Raw genomic sequence first — 16,853 nt, 5'->3', positions numbered from 1 at the left:
TTTGAAATGTTATTGAAAGTGACTGTTATTAATGGTTTCAGTGAAATTTATATTAATAATTTCAGTGATATATTGAGTACATGATATTGTTGCTTTCGAATGTTTAAAGAGATTTAGAAATAATTTAAGTATGCAAGTGGACTCATCCGATTTGCCAATGAGGTATAAGTGGACCTATCCGATATGCCGATAGGAATTAAGTGGACTCATCCGGTACGTCGGTGAGGTATAAGTGGACCTGTAGGGATTAAGTAGACCTATCTGGGACGTCGATAGGGATTAAGTGGACCCATCAGGACGTTGATGGGGTATATATGTGATATACTTGGGACGCCATTAGGGTATTTTGTGAAATCTTTTGAATTATGCACTGAGGCTAAAATGTTATACGCATTTCAATTATTCAAATTATATTTAATTATGCATTTTTGAAAGTGAAACTGTTGATTAATTTCTGATCATAGATCTCTTTTTTGAAAATATTGATATCTTTCAACCATGATTATTTTTAGGATTATGATGATCACTTACTGAGTAGCCAAACTCATCAAATTATGGTAAACATTTTTTTCAGGATAACTGCAGTTTCATTTTGAGTGCTCGTCAGGAACAACTCTGGAAGATATTGTAGTTGTGCTAAAACTTTCTTTTGTTACTTTGTAAGAATTTGCTATTGTAAATTTGTTCTAAAAAGAGATGTATATATGTTTTGACTGTCACATCTCAGGAAATCCAATATTGTAAATTCTTGGGGTGTGACATTTATGGTATCAGAGGAAAAGGTTTAAGATTCTTAGGAAATTTAAAAAGAATGTACTTAAAATCACATTTATTACGTATACAGACTGAGACTAAGTCATGATCCAGAATAGTTGAAGCTAATATGGAAGGAATTCACAAAGCCTTAGAAAATATGGTTGCTCTAATGAAACATCAGATGGAAAACAACAATTCACCCAGGCAGTCAGTTACGGGAAATGGTGGGAGTAATATCGAACAATTTAAGAAATTGAACCCACCTTCTTTTAAGGGTGCTGTAAACCCACTTGAAGCCGCGGGATGGATTATGCAATTGGAGAAAATATTCGAGGTAATGGAATATCCTGATGATAAGAAGGTGGCCTTGGCAGTTTTTATGTTAAAAGGTGAAGCACAACATTGATGGCGAATGGCAAAAGGAGTATTGGTCAAAGAAAATAAACCCTTGACTTGGGAAGTATTTTTAGAGGCATTTAATGAAAAGTATTTTCCAGATTTTATTCGAGACAAAAAACTAATGGAATTTTTGGAATTAATCCAAGGAAACCAGGCAGTAGCACAGTACGATGCTAAGTTTACTGAATTGGCCAGGTTCGCATCACATATGATTAACAATGAGGCAAGAAAGGTGAAAAAATTTGAAAGGGGTCTCAGGCTAGCTATTAGAAGCCGAATATCAGTCTTAAACTTGAGAACTTATGCTGAAATAGTGGATCGAGCCCAAATTGTCGAAAAAGATTTCGAAGATTATCAAAAGATGAAAAATCAGAATAGTCAGGTTAGATCCACACCATCTAATCGACAACAGTTTGTAAGGGCAAACAAGAAGCCAAAGCCCTTGCCACTTCAAAGCCCAATAGAACCATGTAAAAAATGTGGGAAAAAGCATGGATCGAGCCCTTGTTATTGGAATATTGGAGCCTGTTTTAAATGTGAAAAATTGGGGCACCAAATTAGAGAATGTCCTAGCTTACAGATGCAACAGCTTCCAAAGCAAGGAGAGATAGCTCAAAAGCCTCAGATGAAGGGAAGAGTATTTGCGATCACCCAGCAAGACACTCAGGCCTCAAAATCAGTGATCCAAGGTACTCTTATTATCTTCCAAAAAGTAGCTCATGTTTTGATTGATGCTGGATCTACTAATTCATTTGTGTCACCACACTTTGCATGCCACTTAAAGGTAGAACTAGAACAATTAGAATACATTATAGAGGTAGCCACACCGATGGGAAATTCAAGTGACACCAATATAGTGTACAAATCTTGTGTAATAAAGATAGAAGAAAATGAACTGTTGGTTGATTTAATACTCCTAGAAATTCAAGATTTTGATGTAATCTTAGGCATGGATTGACTCTCTGTATACCATGCAAGTATTAATTGTTATAAGAAAATGGTTACGTTTAGTATTCCAGATCAACCACTATTTTACTTCCCCATCATATTTAATCTCCTGTATTCGAGCTAATTGCCTCATTCGAAAAGGGTGTCCAGGCTTTCTTGCCTATATCAAAGAAGATAGGAATGAAAAGATAAATTTGGATACCACTCCGGTTATCCGCGAATTTCCCGACGGTTTCCCTGAAGAATTGCTAGGATTAACGCCTGACAGGGAAATTGAATTCTCTATTGAATTATTGCCAGGGGTAGCCCCAATTTCTAAGGCACCTTACAGAATGGCACCTGCAGAACTTAAGGAACTTAAACAACAATTGGAAGAATTATTAGATAAAGGTTTTATCAGTCCTAATGTGTCACCTTGGCGTGCTCTGGTATTGTTTATTAAAAAGAAAGATGGGACCACGAGATTATGTATCGATTATACACAGTTGAACCAAGTGACAGTGAAAAATAAGTATCCATTACCTAGAATTGATGATTTATTTGATCAATTATAAGGATTACAAGTGTTTTAAAAAATTGATATTAGATCTGAATACCATCAACTTAAGATTAAAAGTGAAGATGTTCCCAAGACAGTTTTCAAAACAAGGTATGGCCATTATGAATTTTTAGTTATGCCTTTTGGATTAACTAATGCACCGGTTGCATTTATGGATTTGATGAATCAGGTCTTTAAGCCCTTTTTGGATAAATTTATTGTTGTATTCATAGATGATATTTTAATTTATTTTAAGAATCAGAAGGAACATGAGCAGCATGTAAGAATGGTATTGCAAATATTAAGAGAAAAGAAATTATATGCCAAACTTAGTAAATGTGAATTTTGGCTTGAACAAGTGACATTTTTAGGACATGTCATATCAAAGGAAGGTCTATCAGTTGATCCTTCAAAGGTTGAAGCCGTTGTTAATTGGAAACAACCAAGTAATGTGATTGAAGTTCGAAGCTTTTTGGGATTGGCAGGATATTACAGAAAATCTGTAGAAGGATTTTCTCGAATCGCAGCCCCATTGACTCGATTGACACAGAAAAATGTCAAATTTGAGTGGACAAGTGAATGTGAGGAGGCGTTTCAAGAGCTTAAAGTTTGATTAACGTCAGCACCTATTTTAACTATTCTTGAGGGGAGTGAGGGATTTGTGATGTATAGTGATGCTTCACATAAAGGCTTGGGCTGTGTATTAATGCAATATGGGAAAGTAGTGGCATATGCATCCAAACAGCTGAATGAATATGAGAAAAAATATCCAATTCATGACTTGGGGCTGGCTGCAATAGTATTCGCTTTGAAAAGGTGGAGGCATTATCTATATGGTGAGAAATTCGAAATATACACGGATTATAAGAGCTTGAAATACCTCTTCTCTCAGAAAGATTTAAATATGCGGCAGATAAGATGGATGGATTTCTTAAAAGATTATGATTGTACAATCCATTATCATTCATGAAAAGCTAACGTTATGGCCGTTGCTTTAATGAAAAAATCTACGGGAGTCTTAGCTCATATAATGATCTAAGAAATGAGATTGTTAGAGAAAATAGTGGATTGTCATCCGACTCCGTCTATTAATGGTGTGGTAAGTATGATTGCCAACATTAAGGTAAAACCCCAATTAATCCAACAGATTCGATCGGCACAAAAGAAAGACCCTCAGCTTATAACAATTGTAGAAGAGGTGAAGCTGAGAAAGAGAGAAGAATTCTCAATATGCAGTGAGGATTTGCTAAGATTCAAAGGTTGGGTTTGTGTCTCAAATGATGAGAGTGTGAAGAAAGTTATATTGGAAGAAGCACATCACTTTCATTATACGATACATCCCGAAAGTATTAAAATGTATCAGGACCTGACGAAAACCTTTTGGTGGAATAATATGAAGAAAGAGGTAGCACTATTTGTGTCAAAGTGCCTAACATGCCAGCAAGTAAAAGCTGAGCTTCAAAGGCCTGTTAGGTTATTGCAGCTTTTACCCGTGCCAGAGTGGAAGTGCGAGCACATCTCTATGGATTTTATCTCTAGCTTGCCTAGAATAAATTCAGGACATGATAACATTTAGGTCATTGTGGACCGGCTGACCAAAGCTGCCCATTTTCTACCGATTTGCACGACGTACACTTTGGATCGACTGGCCCAAATGTACATTAAGGAAATAGTGTGGTTGCATGGAGTTCCGGTCAGTATTGTATTAGACAGGGATACTCGATTTACTTTTAAATTTGGGCTAGGCTACATTCAGCCATGGGGACGAGACTTACCTTTAGCACTGCCTTTCACCCCCAAACTGATGGACAATCAGAGAAGACCATCCAAACCTTGAAAGATATGCTGAGGGCCTGTGTCATTGACTTTACAAGAAGCTGGGATGACCATTTACCCCTGATTGAGTTTGCTTATAATAGCAGCTTCCAAGTCAGTATTCAGATGGCACCATATGAAGCCCTGTATGGAAGGAAATGCAGGTCACCCATCTGTTGGTACGAGGTTGGTGAAAGAAAGCTTTTGGGGCTAAAAATTGTCCAGGTAACCACAGATAATATAACATTAATTCGAGAAAGGCTCAAGACAGCTCAAAGTCGACAAAAGAGTTCTGCCAATAACCAACGGAGAGATCTTGAATTTGAGGAAGGTGATCGAGTTTTCCTAAAGATCTCACCAATAAAAGGCATTATGAGATTCGGCAAGAAAAGAAAGCTGAGCCCACGTTATATAGAACTATTTGCAATCCTGGAATGAATCGGAGGTGTTGCTTATAGACTTGCCTTACCACCTGAATTGGCAAACGTCCACAATGTCTTCCATGCATCATCACTACGAAAATATCAGCCCGACCCATCCCATATCTCGAAATATGAACCTTTACCGATCAGAAAGGATCTATCTTTCATTGAGCAGCCAATTTTGATATTGGATAGAAGGGTACAAGTGTTGCGCAACAAGAAGATTTCTTTGGTCCGTATATTATGACAGTACCATTCAAGAGAGGAGTCGACTTGGGAATGAGAAGATGATATCCGAGAAAAAAATCCCTATCTTTTTCAGTAATCAGGTACACAAATTTAGAAGACTAAATTTTTTTAAGGGGGGAAAAATGTAACAATCCTAAACTTTCAAAAAAAAAAAACAAAAAAAAAAAAGAATTCTTTATAGTGTGATGGTCCATATAAGTATTATGGTCCTTAGGGACCATCACCACTTTTGTTAACTTTTTCCTTTCCTTTACCACGTCCTTTAGTTTACGTGGGCCTTAAAGGTTTCTCGTTTAATAGTATTGTCACACCTCATGTATGAGGTGGAGCTTAATAAGATAATATAATAATATGTCTTACGAATTTAAATACGAGAGGTGAGGACTCGCACCCTAGAAAACTTTTGAGATATTTCTCTCTCTAGTCGAAACACAGTGAGCTCCTCTCTCAAGCCGAATTTTTAAGCGAAGCTCCCTCTCAAATATTTTAGGTAAATGACTTCATTATCTTGAAAAATAATCCGATCTTTTTAAAAATGAAATTAAATAATTACTTCTGCATATTATCATGAATTTTAGGCGCGATAAATTTTATGCGCAAGCTATCTCATTATTTTGAAAAATAATCTTTTTAATAAAATTGTGATATTTTATCTATGTTAGAAATTTTAAATGCTATAAATTCTTAAAAATAAATTTATTTATTTTTCTTGTCTATTGTTATCTATTGTTAGAGAATTTTAAATACTGTAAAATTATTAGAAATAAATATGATATTTCTGCTTTTAGTAAAATTGTGAGATTTCTTTCTACTGTTTTTGAATATTTAGACATTGTAAAATTCATGTGCAAATGACTGCCTTATTATTTGAAAACTGATATTTTTGCATTGGATTATAGCATTGTCTGTGAAATGTTTATTTGCAAATTGACATCCCATAAATTGTGATAATTTCATATTCTTGAATTTCTATAAGAGTTTTTCTATACATATTAGATTGGCAATTATGCTAAAATGTCTTTACGAATTGCTACCTTTCTAAATTTGAGCCCAAAATATTTGACTGATTATTTTTGAAATGTTATTGAAAGTGACTGTTATTAATGGTTTCAGTGAAATTTATATTAATAATTTCAGTGATATGTTGAGTACATGATACTGTTGCTTTCGAATATTTAAAGAGATTTAGAAATACTTTAAGTATGCAAGTGGACTCATCCGATTCGCAGATGAGGTATAAGTGGACCTATCCGGTACGTCGGTAGGGATTAAGTGGAATCATCCGGTACGCCGGTGAGGTATAAGTGGACCTGTAGGGATTAAGTGGACCTATCTGGGTCGCTGATAGGGATTAAGTGGACCCATCAAGATGCTGATGGGGTATATATGTGACCTACTTGGGACGCTAGTAGGGTAGTTTGTGAAATCTTTTGAATTATGCACTGAGGTTAAAATGTTATGCACATTTCAATTATTCAAATTATACTTAATTATGAATTTTTGAAAGTGAAACTGTTGATGCATTTCTATTAATAGATCTCCTTTTTGAAAATATTGTTATCTTTCAACCATGATTATTTGTAGGATTATGATGATCACTTACTGAGTAGCCAAACTCATCAAATTATGGTAAACATTTTTTTCAGGATAACTGCAGTTTCATTTTGGGTGCTCGTCAGGATCAACTCTGGAAGATATTGTAGTTGTGCTTAACTTTCTTTTGTTACTTTGTAAGAATTCGCCATTGTAAATTTGTCCTAAAAAGAGATGTATATATGTTTTAACTGTCACATCTTAGGAATATCAGTATTGTAAATTCTTCGGGGCGTGACACATTTCTTCCATAACAAAAAGGTACGGATTGCCTGGAACCGGCAGCTGATTGTGGCTAGTTTTGGCCGATTAGGGTGGTCAAGTGAGGAACTCAAAAGGAAAAGGGGAAATTATCAGAAATATATTTTAATTTTCATCCAAAAAAAAAAAAAACTCTAAATTTTCATGAACTTCATCCATCCCTTTTTTCTTCAAAATCATGAAATCCATAAAATTGACGGTCCAAAAGTGCATTATAAGATGCCCTATTTCTATTACTTGAAATCCATTTTTTTTTTCTGCTGTCTATGCATCTTGATGTCGAGATGATCAATTTGATTATATTTGGGCATCAAAACAACCTCTTTTAGTGAATGTTTTGAAGTGTGCGCTAATTTGATTGTTTAGAGCCTTGGCTCTATATAAACTTTTTCTTTTTTAAAATACCCCTATCTATTTTTTACTATTTTTTGTATTTTGTTTTTATTAAAATTTAAACATATTTATCGTTTTTTTTGAGTTTATCTAAAAATTTTAACCCATTTTAGCTTGGCCTAGATCTGCTTGGTTAGGACCGCTTACCCAGACTGGTTCCAGGTGACCCAGACCCGGCCCATGGCTCGGGTCCATTGTCGGGTGGTGATTTGTAACACTGGTCATCAATATTTTAACCTGCCTGCTTGTTCTCTCTCTCCCCTACAATTAGTTAATATTGCTCTTCTTGTTAAATGTATTGGACATGATCATTAATCATGGGGTTCCAAAAGATGTTATTCAAGACATACAGGGTGTTGCCACAGAGTTTTTTGAGATGCCCAATGAAGAGAGAGCAAACGTTTACTCTGAGGATCCCAAAACACAAGTTAGAGTTTGCACAAGTTTTAACTTTAAAAGCAAGGTTCAGTTATGGAGAGATTTTTTGAGGCATCCTTGCCATCCATTAGAGGATTACATCGACTCATTGCCCCAAAAACCAGAAAATTACAGGTATTTATGTTTAAATTTGTAAAGATTGTGTACTATGAGACCATTTATCTTAGTTACAAAGAGATCACAATTGCTAATAGTAAATAGATGCTAATTATGACAGATAAGTATGGTTGTGACCTCCTTGTATTAAAAGTAAATAGCTTTTTTATATATTTTTCTAATTTTCGACACTAAATGGTGATTTCAAATGAAATTATTTTACATCCTACAGCTGTGAGTGATTGAGAGTTTTTTTCTTAAGAATAACTTTTTAAAATTTTATTTGATTTATTGATAAGATCAACAAATTTAAGTCATGTATGCCTATATTCCTTCATACTGTGGCTGCAACACTATGAAAGCTAAAGTTTCAATAATAGAGCGATCGAGCATATCTATAAATACTTAAAACTCTTAAAATTAGATAATCTAGATAATATGTAACAGATATACAATTTTTAGAAGTTAAATTTTTTATATTGGTACATGTGGAGGTTGAAATGATCGACTGGGAGCTAGAAAAATCTTTCACAATAGGTCCCTAACGTGCACCTTATAAAAATATTTCCATGTTACTTTCATAAAAATAAAATCAAATACCTAAATGAGATGTTATATAATGGGGAAAATTATAGTTACCCACCAAATTAGAATTTCTAGGGATATCAATAAAAATAAATCAAATACCTAACTGAGATGTTAGATAAATGTACCAAATTAGAATTTCTAGGGATATCCCCCATAACCCACCCCGCCACCCAAAAAAAAAAAAAAATTTTGTTATCACACTATTAATCCCAACGTTGTCTTTTTTATGCCCATCTAAAGCAAAAATTGTAACTTCATTTGGACTACAATATCCTCAGTTTAACCCTTGTTTCCCGCTTTTTCTTTCTAGGCCTATTCAGGGCCTGCGCAATTTCAACATAAGCTAGTCCGACACATGTTGTGTCAGAATTGTATCCGGGGAATGCCTCGAAAGTAAAATTTGGAGGTGCCTATTATTTTTGAAAAATTATGACCCTACTTTGTAAGCATGTAATCCCCCAAAACTTTTTGAATTATTCCCTAACCCCAAAATTTTTTATTTGTGCAACTACCCCACTAAATCATAAAGTAGGGTCATTTAGGACAAAAATACCCCTATTTTAATCCATGTTTGAAGCCCAATATGTTAGGCACAAAAATATGTCGGACTGAATTTTTATCTTCAAAATGGTAATTTTTGGCACAAAAATATGTTGAATTGGCTTTTGACAATGTGCTGCTTCTGCATAAAATGTACCAGACCGGCTTCGGATATTGAGATTCTACTAGTTTGGCACAAAATACGTCAGACTGATTTATAACGAAATTCAGTCGTTTTGGCACATTTTCTGTCAAATTAGGTTAGAGAGAGTTGGAGTGGAAAACGTGGATTAAAACGAAGATATTTTGGTCCAAAAAAGTCACCCTTTGTTCAGGGAGTAGTACAAAATAAATTCAAATCATTAGTGTGGTATAAAAAATAAAAAATACTAGGGAATATCTAGAAAGTTCGATATGGGGGTATCTATGGTCTTTCCTATAGTTTTCCCTAAACAATTTGCACTTGGAATACTTTTTTTCTACAGGAAAATTGTTTAATAGTAGTGCAGCCCTATGAAAATATGTAAAGCTTCACCATAGAACTCATCGAAAATTACAATTCAAGCATTGAAAAACCTTTACATAGACAATCTGAGCTTGAACATTACGGTTGTGGAAAAAAAAAAAACGATTTCAAGTTCTAAAAATAGTGTATATTAACAAATTATCTAGACCATCCATTTTTGTCCCAAAAATAAGCATATACATCCACATGATCTGTGCTATTTTATGAATTTCAAATTTGAATGTCGGTGTTGGAAATTGATTTGAGGCATTATGGAGATTTTTGTTACCTAGATGTATGAGGATTTGAGATAAGACTTTATTTTACTTTCATAAAGCTTAAGCCTTATTGAAACTTCATCCTTTTCTAAATTCCCCTTCAGCTTGGATCAAAATTTGACAGCTCAGATGTCAATCAATCCTATGCTCTTGCCCTAGAGAGATAAGCCCTAATAGTGGTCAAGATTTGATGGCTAAAATGTGGCCCAACAATATGGTCTCGCCCTAGAGAGAGGAAATTTTTTTTTTCTATAGTCCTAGAGAGATAGAAAAGTCCAAATTAGTGTATGGTTCTATAGAGGTGAAGACAACCCGATGGTCCTAGTAGTTTTGAAAGCTATAGGTTGCATGGTGTGCTTGTATTTGGCATAATATAGCTATGATTCGTATGATGGTGTAAACTCCATCATGATATAACTAACATGGATACTATACAATGAGATCATTTACGGTTCGATGTGAAATTTGATAGCTTGGATGTGTTAAAAATTCGAAAAAATTCCTTTTGAAGTTAGAGGTTGGTCAATGGAATAATTTCAACCACCCAATTTCACATCCAATGGTCAAGATTAATGTGACCACCTTGTATCAAAGATAAAAGGTCTCATTCTATACTTTCCCTAACTATAATCTGTAGGATGATGGAAAATCCATGATTATAAGTGTCATCACCGTCCAATTAGTTCTTAGGCGCAGATGAAAGTAAGTAGACCCAGCATGGCTAGGTGGCTTGGTACAATGTCATCCACCCCCTCGGCATCCCCCTACCGCATCGGTTGGACCGTGATTATGTTTAAGGTTTGTATACTGTGAGATCATTTATTTTTTATACCAAGGGGTCACAATTATTGGATGTAAAATTCAAGAGATGAAATTGTGTCGTAACACTCAAAAAATATTATTATCGACTTTGTGCCCAAACAATGACATACCCTCAACTACTTGATCTCAAATCTCACATCTTTGTATCAAAAGTAAATAGTATCATTGTTTACATTTCTTTATATTTTTGGCAAGAAATTGTTTGGTCATACGGTATATGGTCTTGTTTTAGTTTTATTAATTTAAAGAAGGGTAAGTAAGTGGGCATTTGGGCCTCTACATGAAGGAAAGAAAAAACATTACAAGGAGAGAAAAGATAGTGACGAAAAGATTTACGTGGTTTGACAAGTTTCGTATATATACAAGATATCAAAGTTCTCTTTCGCTAATCAGAAAAATATTATGCAGGCATGTAGAATACAAGGGATTACATGCTCTCTCAAGCCACTTTTGAATACGAAGTCACCATATATTGCAACAATGATAACCAACTAACTGCACCACCTCCCAAAAAAAAACCATATCTGGTATATCGAAGTTCCCTACAAAATCTGCATCAACACAATCAGTGACTTTTAAATCCTTTCTATTGCAACAACTACCAGCCTTGCAAATTCCCTTAAAATACCGATGGATCCACTTCACAACAGTCCAGTGATAAGGATCAGGATTTACCTTGTAGCTGCTCACAACTCCCACTGCTTGTGTTATGTCAAATATGATGGTAGCGATAACAAACATGAGCCTCCCTACTGCTGATGTATTTGGTACTCAAGACATCTGTGTCGTCTCTACTTTGGTGCTAGGACAGTGTTTCAAAAGAAAATTCATATGCATAAGAATGAGGTATTAAATTGTTTGGCATTTGCATATCGAAACCCTACAGAACCCTCTCCACATAACTCTTCTGGTTAACCATATTTTCCTGCCTTTATTAGCCGCATCCTAGGAATTCGATTAATGACTCTCAAATCATTTATATCAAATTCTCTAGTCAACTGAGCTTTAAGTGTTTCCATATTCTCTTTGTTTAGCTCTACAATAATCATGTCATCGACTTATAATAACAAGGTAGTAACGATTCCATCACTACATCCACGAAAATATGTACAATGGTCGGCTTCACATCTGTAAAAATTCAAGCTCAATATGAAAGTGTCAAATCATTTGTACCAACATCTCGATGTCTGTTTCGACCCATACAATGATTTCTTGAGCCTACAAACAAATTCTCTTTACCTACTTGACAAAGCCTTCAGGTTGGGTCATATAAATTTATTCTTTTAAGTCATCATTAAAAAAAGCACTTTTCACATCTAATTGTTTCAACTCTAAATCAAGAATAGTAATCATCACTAAAACAACTCTAATAGTGGGCATGTACAACAAAAGAGAAAAATCTCATAAAAAACAATACCTGATATTTGAGCATAGTCTTTCGAAACCAATCGAGCTCTATACATTTTAATAGTATCATTAGAAGTTTTATTTTTCTTGAAGACCCACCTGCTACCAACTACCTTTCGCTCATCTCATAATTCGACGAGGTCCGCGTCTTCTTAAGTCTATCGGATCTTCTCAATTCCACACTACCTAAATATTTTTCAAGCACTTGGATAATTTTAGGTTCTTGGTCTTGACCATTATCTTGCTGGTTCTCATGGGTACATTCCATCTCAATAGTTTTTGCATCTGGCTTATCCTTTTTTTTTTTGCATGGAATGTTCATTAAAGATAACATCTCAGCTAACTATAATCTTGTAGTTAGTAGGATCCCACCAGCTATAACCCTTTGTACCATCACAAGAGCTAATAAAAACACACTTTTTGGATTTTGCATCCAACTTAGTTCTTTTCTCCTTTAGAATAAATGAATATGCAACACACCTAAAAACATGAAGGAAGGAATAATCAACAGGTTTGCCTGTCCAAACCACTTCTAGTTCTTGTAGCTAATAAAAGGGTTGAGAGACATAATAATTAGGAAATAAGCTGTACAAACTGTTTCTGCTCAGAACACTACTCTAAGCCGACAAACACTTAATATACACCTGGCACGCTCTATAATGGTATGATTAATCTTATCAACAATACAAGTTTGTTGAGGTGTTTCACAATCTGTCAATCTCCTAGCAATACCATGTTCAGTATAAAAATTATTAAATTCACTAGGATAAAGTTCCCCCTCATTATCGGTGCTTAGACACTTGATGTTCTTACCTTTATGATTTTCTCCCAACGCCTTAAATTTTTTGGAATAATCAACAGCGTCTGATGTCTTTTCCAGCATAGAAACCTATGTTTTTCTTTAAAAATCATCAATAAAGGTGACAAAATATGCATCACCCTCTCCACAATGTTTTCCTTAAATTTTTCTGAAGAGAGAGAGAGAGGATTGGAAAAAATAGCTTATTTTGTTTGGGGTAGTTATTGCGTTAAGGAAAACAAAGTAAGGGGAGGAAATGAGGAGGGGATGGAATCATATATACTTTAAAAATTAACGCCGCACGATAGGAAAAATGGGAGAGGGGTTGTTACGAAATTGAATTTTTGTGGGGCCTATATGAAATTGTCCTTTTTCTTTCTGATTAAACACCATTTTTCCCTTCGAAATCTTTCTTCCATTATAAAACGACAGGCATGCTTCCATGGATTCTAATGATGGGTTTTATCGAGTAGAAATTCTAGGCTTGTTGGGATCAAATCATTATCACTAATAATTTACTATTTCAATAAAGTAAATCTTGATAATAGATTATCTATTATTTTACAATGTCTCTTATAAAATTATATGAAAAACTTATATGAAATTTTACATATAAGTTTATCATTTTTAAAAGCTATCTTTATTTTATTCAAAATAATTTTTCTGAATATCACGTGTTTTTAGCCTTAAATAACACAATACAACAAAGTTTAAAAAATAAAAATAAATTATTAAATATTATATGTTACAATGTATGTACAAAACAACTAATAAAATAATATTGAGCTAGGTATGTTAGTTTCAGATCAAATAGTTTGACAGTATTAATTATCATTCAAGGGCCCCTACAACTATGTTTTACTAATAGTTGTGACATTCGGACATACTAGTTGCTAGAGACTTTCTATACCCAACTCAAGAGAGATAGCAATTGAAGGTTTTTTCTTTTTTTCTTTGTTTTCATCATTTGGTTGTGGCACATAATCAATATATATTTGAAACCCAGCTATCCAGATATGAAATCATTGATTTGGACCGGGAATCGGCCAAGACCAAATCCATTTGGACAAAGTATCGGTATTGGCCTGGTTCCCCCCTAAAACCCTCTTCCATATTTGTTTCTTTTTTTTTTATTTGTTTTCAAGCTTAACTAACATAGTGAAGACCTCTTCTTGTAGGGAGGTAGCTTGCAAGTATGCTCTTGAGATCAGGGCATTGATACTAAAGCTCTTGGCTCTATTTTCTGAAGGACTTGGACTTGATTCTGGTTATTTGAATGGGAAATTTGGCAAGCATAATCAAATACAGTTGATAAATTACTATCCTCCATGTCCAGATCCGAACCTAACACTTGGGCTGCCAGGGCATTCCGATCCGAATGGCTTTACAGTTCTTTTGCAAGATGAAGTGGAGGATTGCAAGTGCTCAAAGATGGAAAATGGATCATCGTGAAACCGGAGAAAAATGCTTTTGTGGTTAATATAGCCGATCAATTGCAGGTACGATACAGAGCTCTTCTCATGATGCAGCCTAGTTTACCTTTATAATAACTGGGCTCTTCTTATGATACTTTCAATGCAGCCCATATTACAAATCATATGGCGCTATTTTTAAACATGCAGTTTCCAAGTTTTCACATATGTCAATACCAGGCTCAGTTTATTTATACTAACTAAATGTCTATAATTTTTTTTATAAATGAATTAATCACATTGTGCTATTTTTATACAAGGAGTTACAAAGTATTCGCATATGTCAATACAAGGCTCACATTGTTTATAATAACTATGGCCATTTGTTTTCTGATGTTTTTGGGGGGTAATTTAATGAGAAATGAATTTCTTACTCATGTTAGAACTGGAATTTAAGACGTCATGTTATGGTGCCCAGCCACCCTGACGAGCCGGATAAGAAATTGTTATATTAAGGCTCGAGGTGTTTCATGGATCCAATTTGAAAAGCATCTTTATTTCCACAATATAGAAAAATGGCCCTTAATGAGTCCATGTTTTTAGGAGTTCAGATACAATTTCTGGGAGTCCATTGTAGGAAAACAAATATGTCATCTCGACAGTCAGACTTCAATTCTAGACGGTTGGGGTATGCTGTTCTTCCGGCTCAGGGTTTTGATTTTCTTTGAGCGGTACAACAACGCACTCCAACTATTTCCATTGGACATATGAGAGTCGTGGTGATGTGATTTTATGTATAGTTTTTACTTGGCAATTGATTATTCCAAAAAGATTTTATGCGCACCCACAAAAGCATATTGCATATTCATTCCCTTGGTTCAAATCCCAAATGATATTCTACTCCCTCGAAAGTATACTGGCCACTTACTTTCTCATATAAAACCCCACCTAGGCCCCTAGAGTGTGAGAAACCGTCCAATTTCTAGAGGGTGAGATCGAAATATTAGAAAACTAATATTTCGATTTTTTTTTCTTTTGTAAATAATCATCTTGTTATATTTAACTAGTTCCCAAAAATTCAGCTTGTAAAAATCCTAGAGTAGGTCATCTGACGAATGCACTAGAACTGAGTATATGACTTCTTTTATTTTTTATTTGTTTTAATGTTGATTCAGTGATTCTAACTTCTTAAGTTGATTCTAAAGCTTCATGTTCAGAAAACCCACCAAATATGTGTCCTAGCTGAGGGAGTAGATGTACATTACAAAATTATTCCCCCCCCCCTCCCCACCACAGGCGTATGCTGTTTGGGGACTCGAATATCTTCAGTAGTTCTTTTAGTTTTCTATCTCCCTTACAGTGTTTCACTTTCTGTTCTATGCTATCATTTGCTTTATCATACAAAAAATAGAGAGCTTTATGTGTTGGTGTGAATGGTTTAGGTTATCAGCAGCGGGAGGTTTAAAATCGTGGAACACCGATGCAATTACGAATTCCACATCCTCTAGAATTTCAATACCAACATTTTATGGTCTCTCTTAGGATGCATTAATTGGGACTGCCAATGAATTAGTGAGCAAAGAAGGCCCCGCAATTTACAGGAGTTACACATTTGGGGAGTTCTTTGACAGGTTTTTTAGCCAGGAACTCAAGGCGAAAACAGTCCTTGACCACTTCAAGTAATGTGCAAAGCGAATATTTCAAGGGCTTAACATCCTGAACCACAATGAGTTTGATGCAATTGGTGACATGGTTGTCAATATTCTACAGCTTACCTGGCTCCATATGGTGAATGCATTTAGTGAAAATAAGGGTTTCAAGCCCTATACTGGACACAACTGTTTTCAATGGTAGTGTGCCTTTGCCGAAATATATAATGTTGGAAGGTTGTTGGAAGGTAGAATAGAGATTGCAGCAACAATTTGAGAGTATCATTTAATAAAAATTGTTTATATATTTGCTAAATAGCATATGTAAAAGAGGATCTAAAAAACAATCTCTTGAAAATATTATTTAAATTTATTATAATCATAAGAAAATTACTTTTGTAGGCTCGAATTTTATTGTTCAGTGCCTCGGCTCTATACCCCTTAGAAAAAACCCCTTATTTTTAAAATTGATTGTGAAAGCACCTCGATCTTTGGTTTCATTTGATTCATACGTAATTGTTGGGCTCATAGAGTCAAGTCCTCTTGCATGAATGCGGATGTGCGCAGCGGAACCCAGATTTATGGGACACAAAATATACCTGAAACGATGTGCGTGTGTTTATGAGTGGGAAAATCAAGCAATAAAACAAATAAAATAAAAATATCTCACTAACACCGAGATTTTACGTGGTTCACCCTTTATGCTACGTCCACTGGATTATAAGATCAGATCCACTATTAAAAATAATGTTTAGATTGTTCTTCCAAGAATTAAGTTTTTTTGAACTCTCTGATTTCTTCTAATGACTTTATCTATCTAGGTTTTCCCTCTTTGAGGTTCTTCTCTCTCTCATACGCTTCTTTTCTTTCCCAGAGGCATTCTATCACCAATTTTTGAGAAGTTCTCTAAAATATTTGAGTTCTATAAGGTCAAGGTCGATCTAC

At 34.8% G+C, this 16,853-nt stretch overlaps 1 pseudogene; it reads left to right on the top strand.

Moving 5' to 3' along the window:
- Positions 1-7,678: 7,678 nt before the first annotated feature.
- LOC148781395 (protein DMR6-LIKE OXYGENASE 1-like) lies at positions 7,679-14,443 on the top strand (annotated as a pseudogene).
- The last annotated feature ends 2,410 nt before the right edge of the window (positions 14,444-16,853 follow it).

This window comes from Amborella trichopoda, chromosome 7 (assembly GCF_054954075.1).
Source record: "Amborella trichopoda isolate Santa Cruz 75 chromosome 7, AtrichopodaSantaCruz75HAP2 v2.0, whole genome shotgun sequence".
Taxonomy (NCBI): Eukaryota; Viridiplantae; Streptophyta; class Magnoliopsida; order Amborellales; family Amborellaceae; genus Amborella; species Amborella trichopoda.
This window is presented reverse-complemented; position numbering and strand designations above follow the sequence as displayed.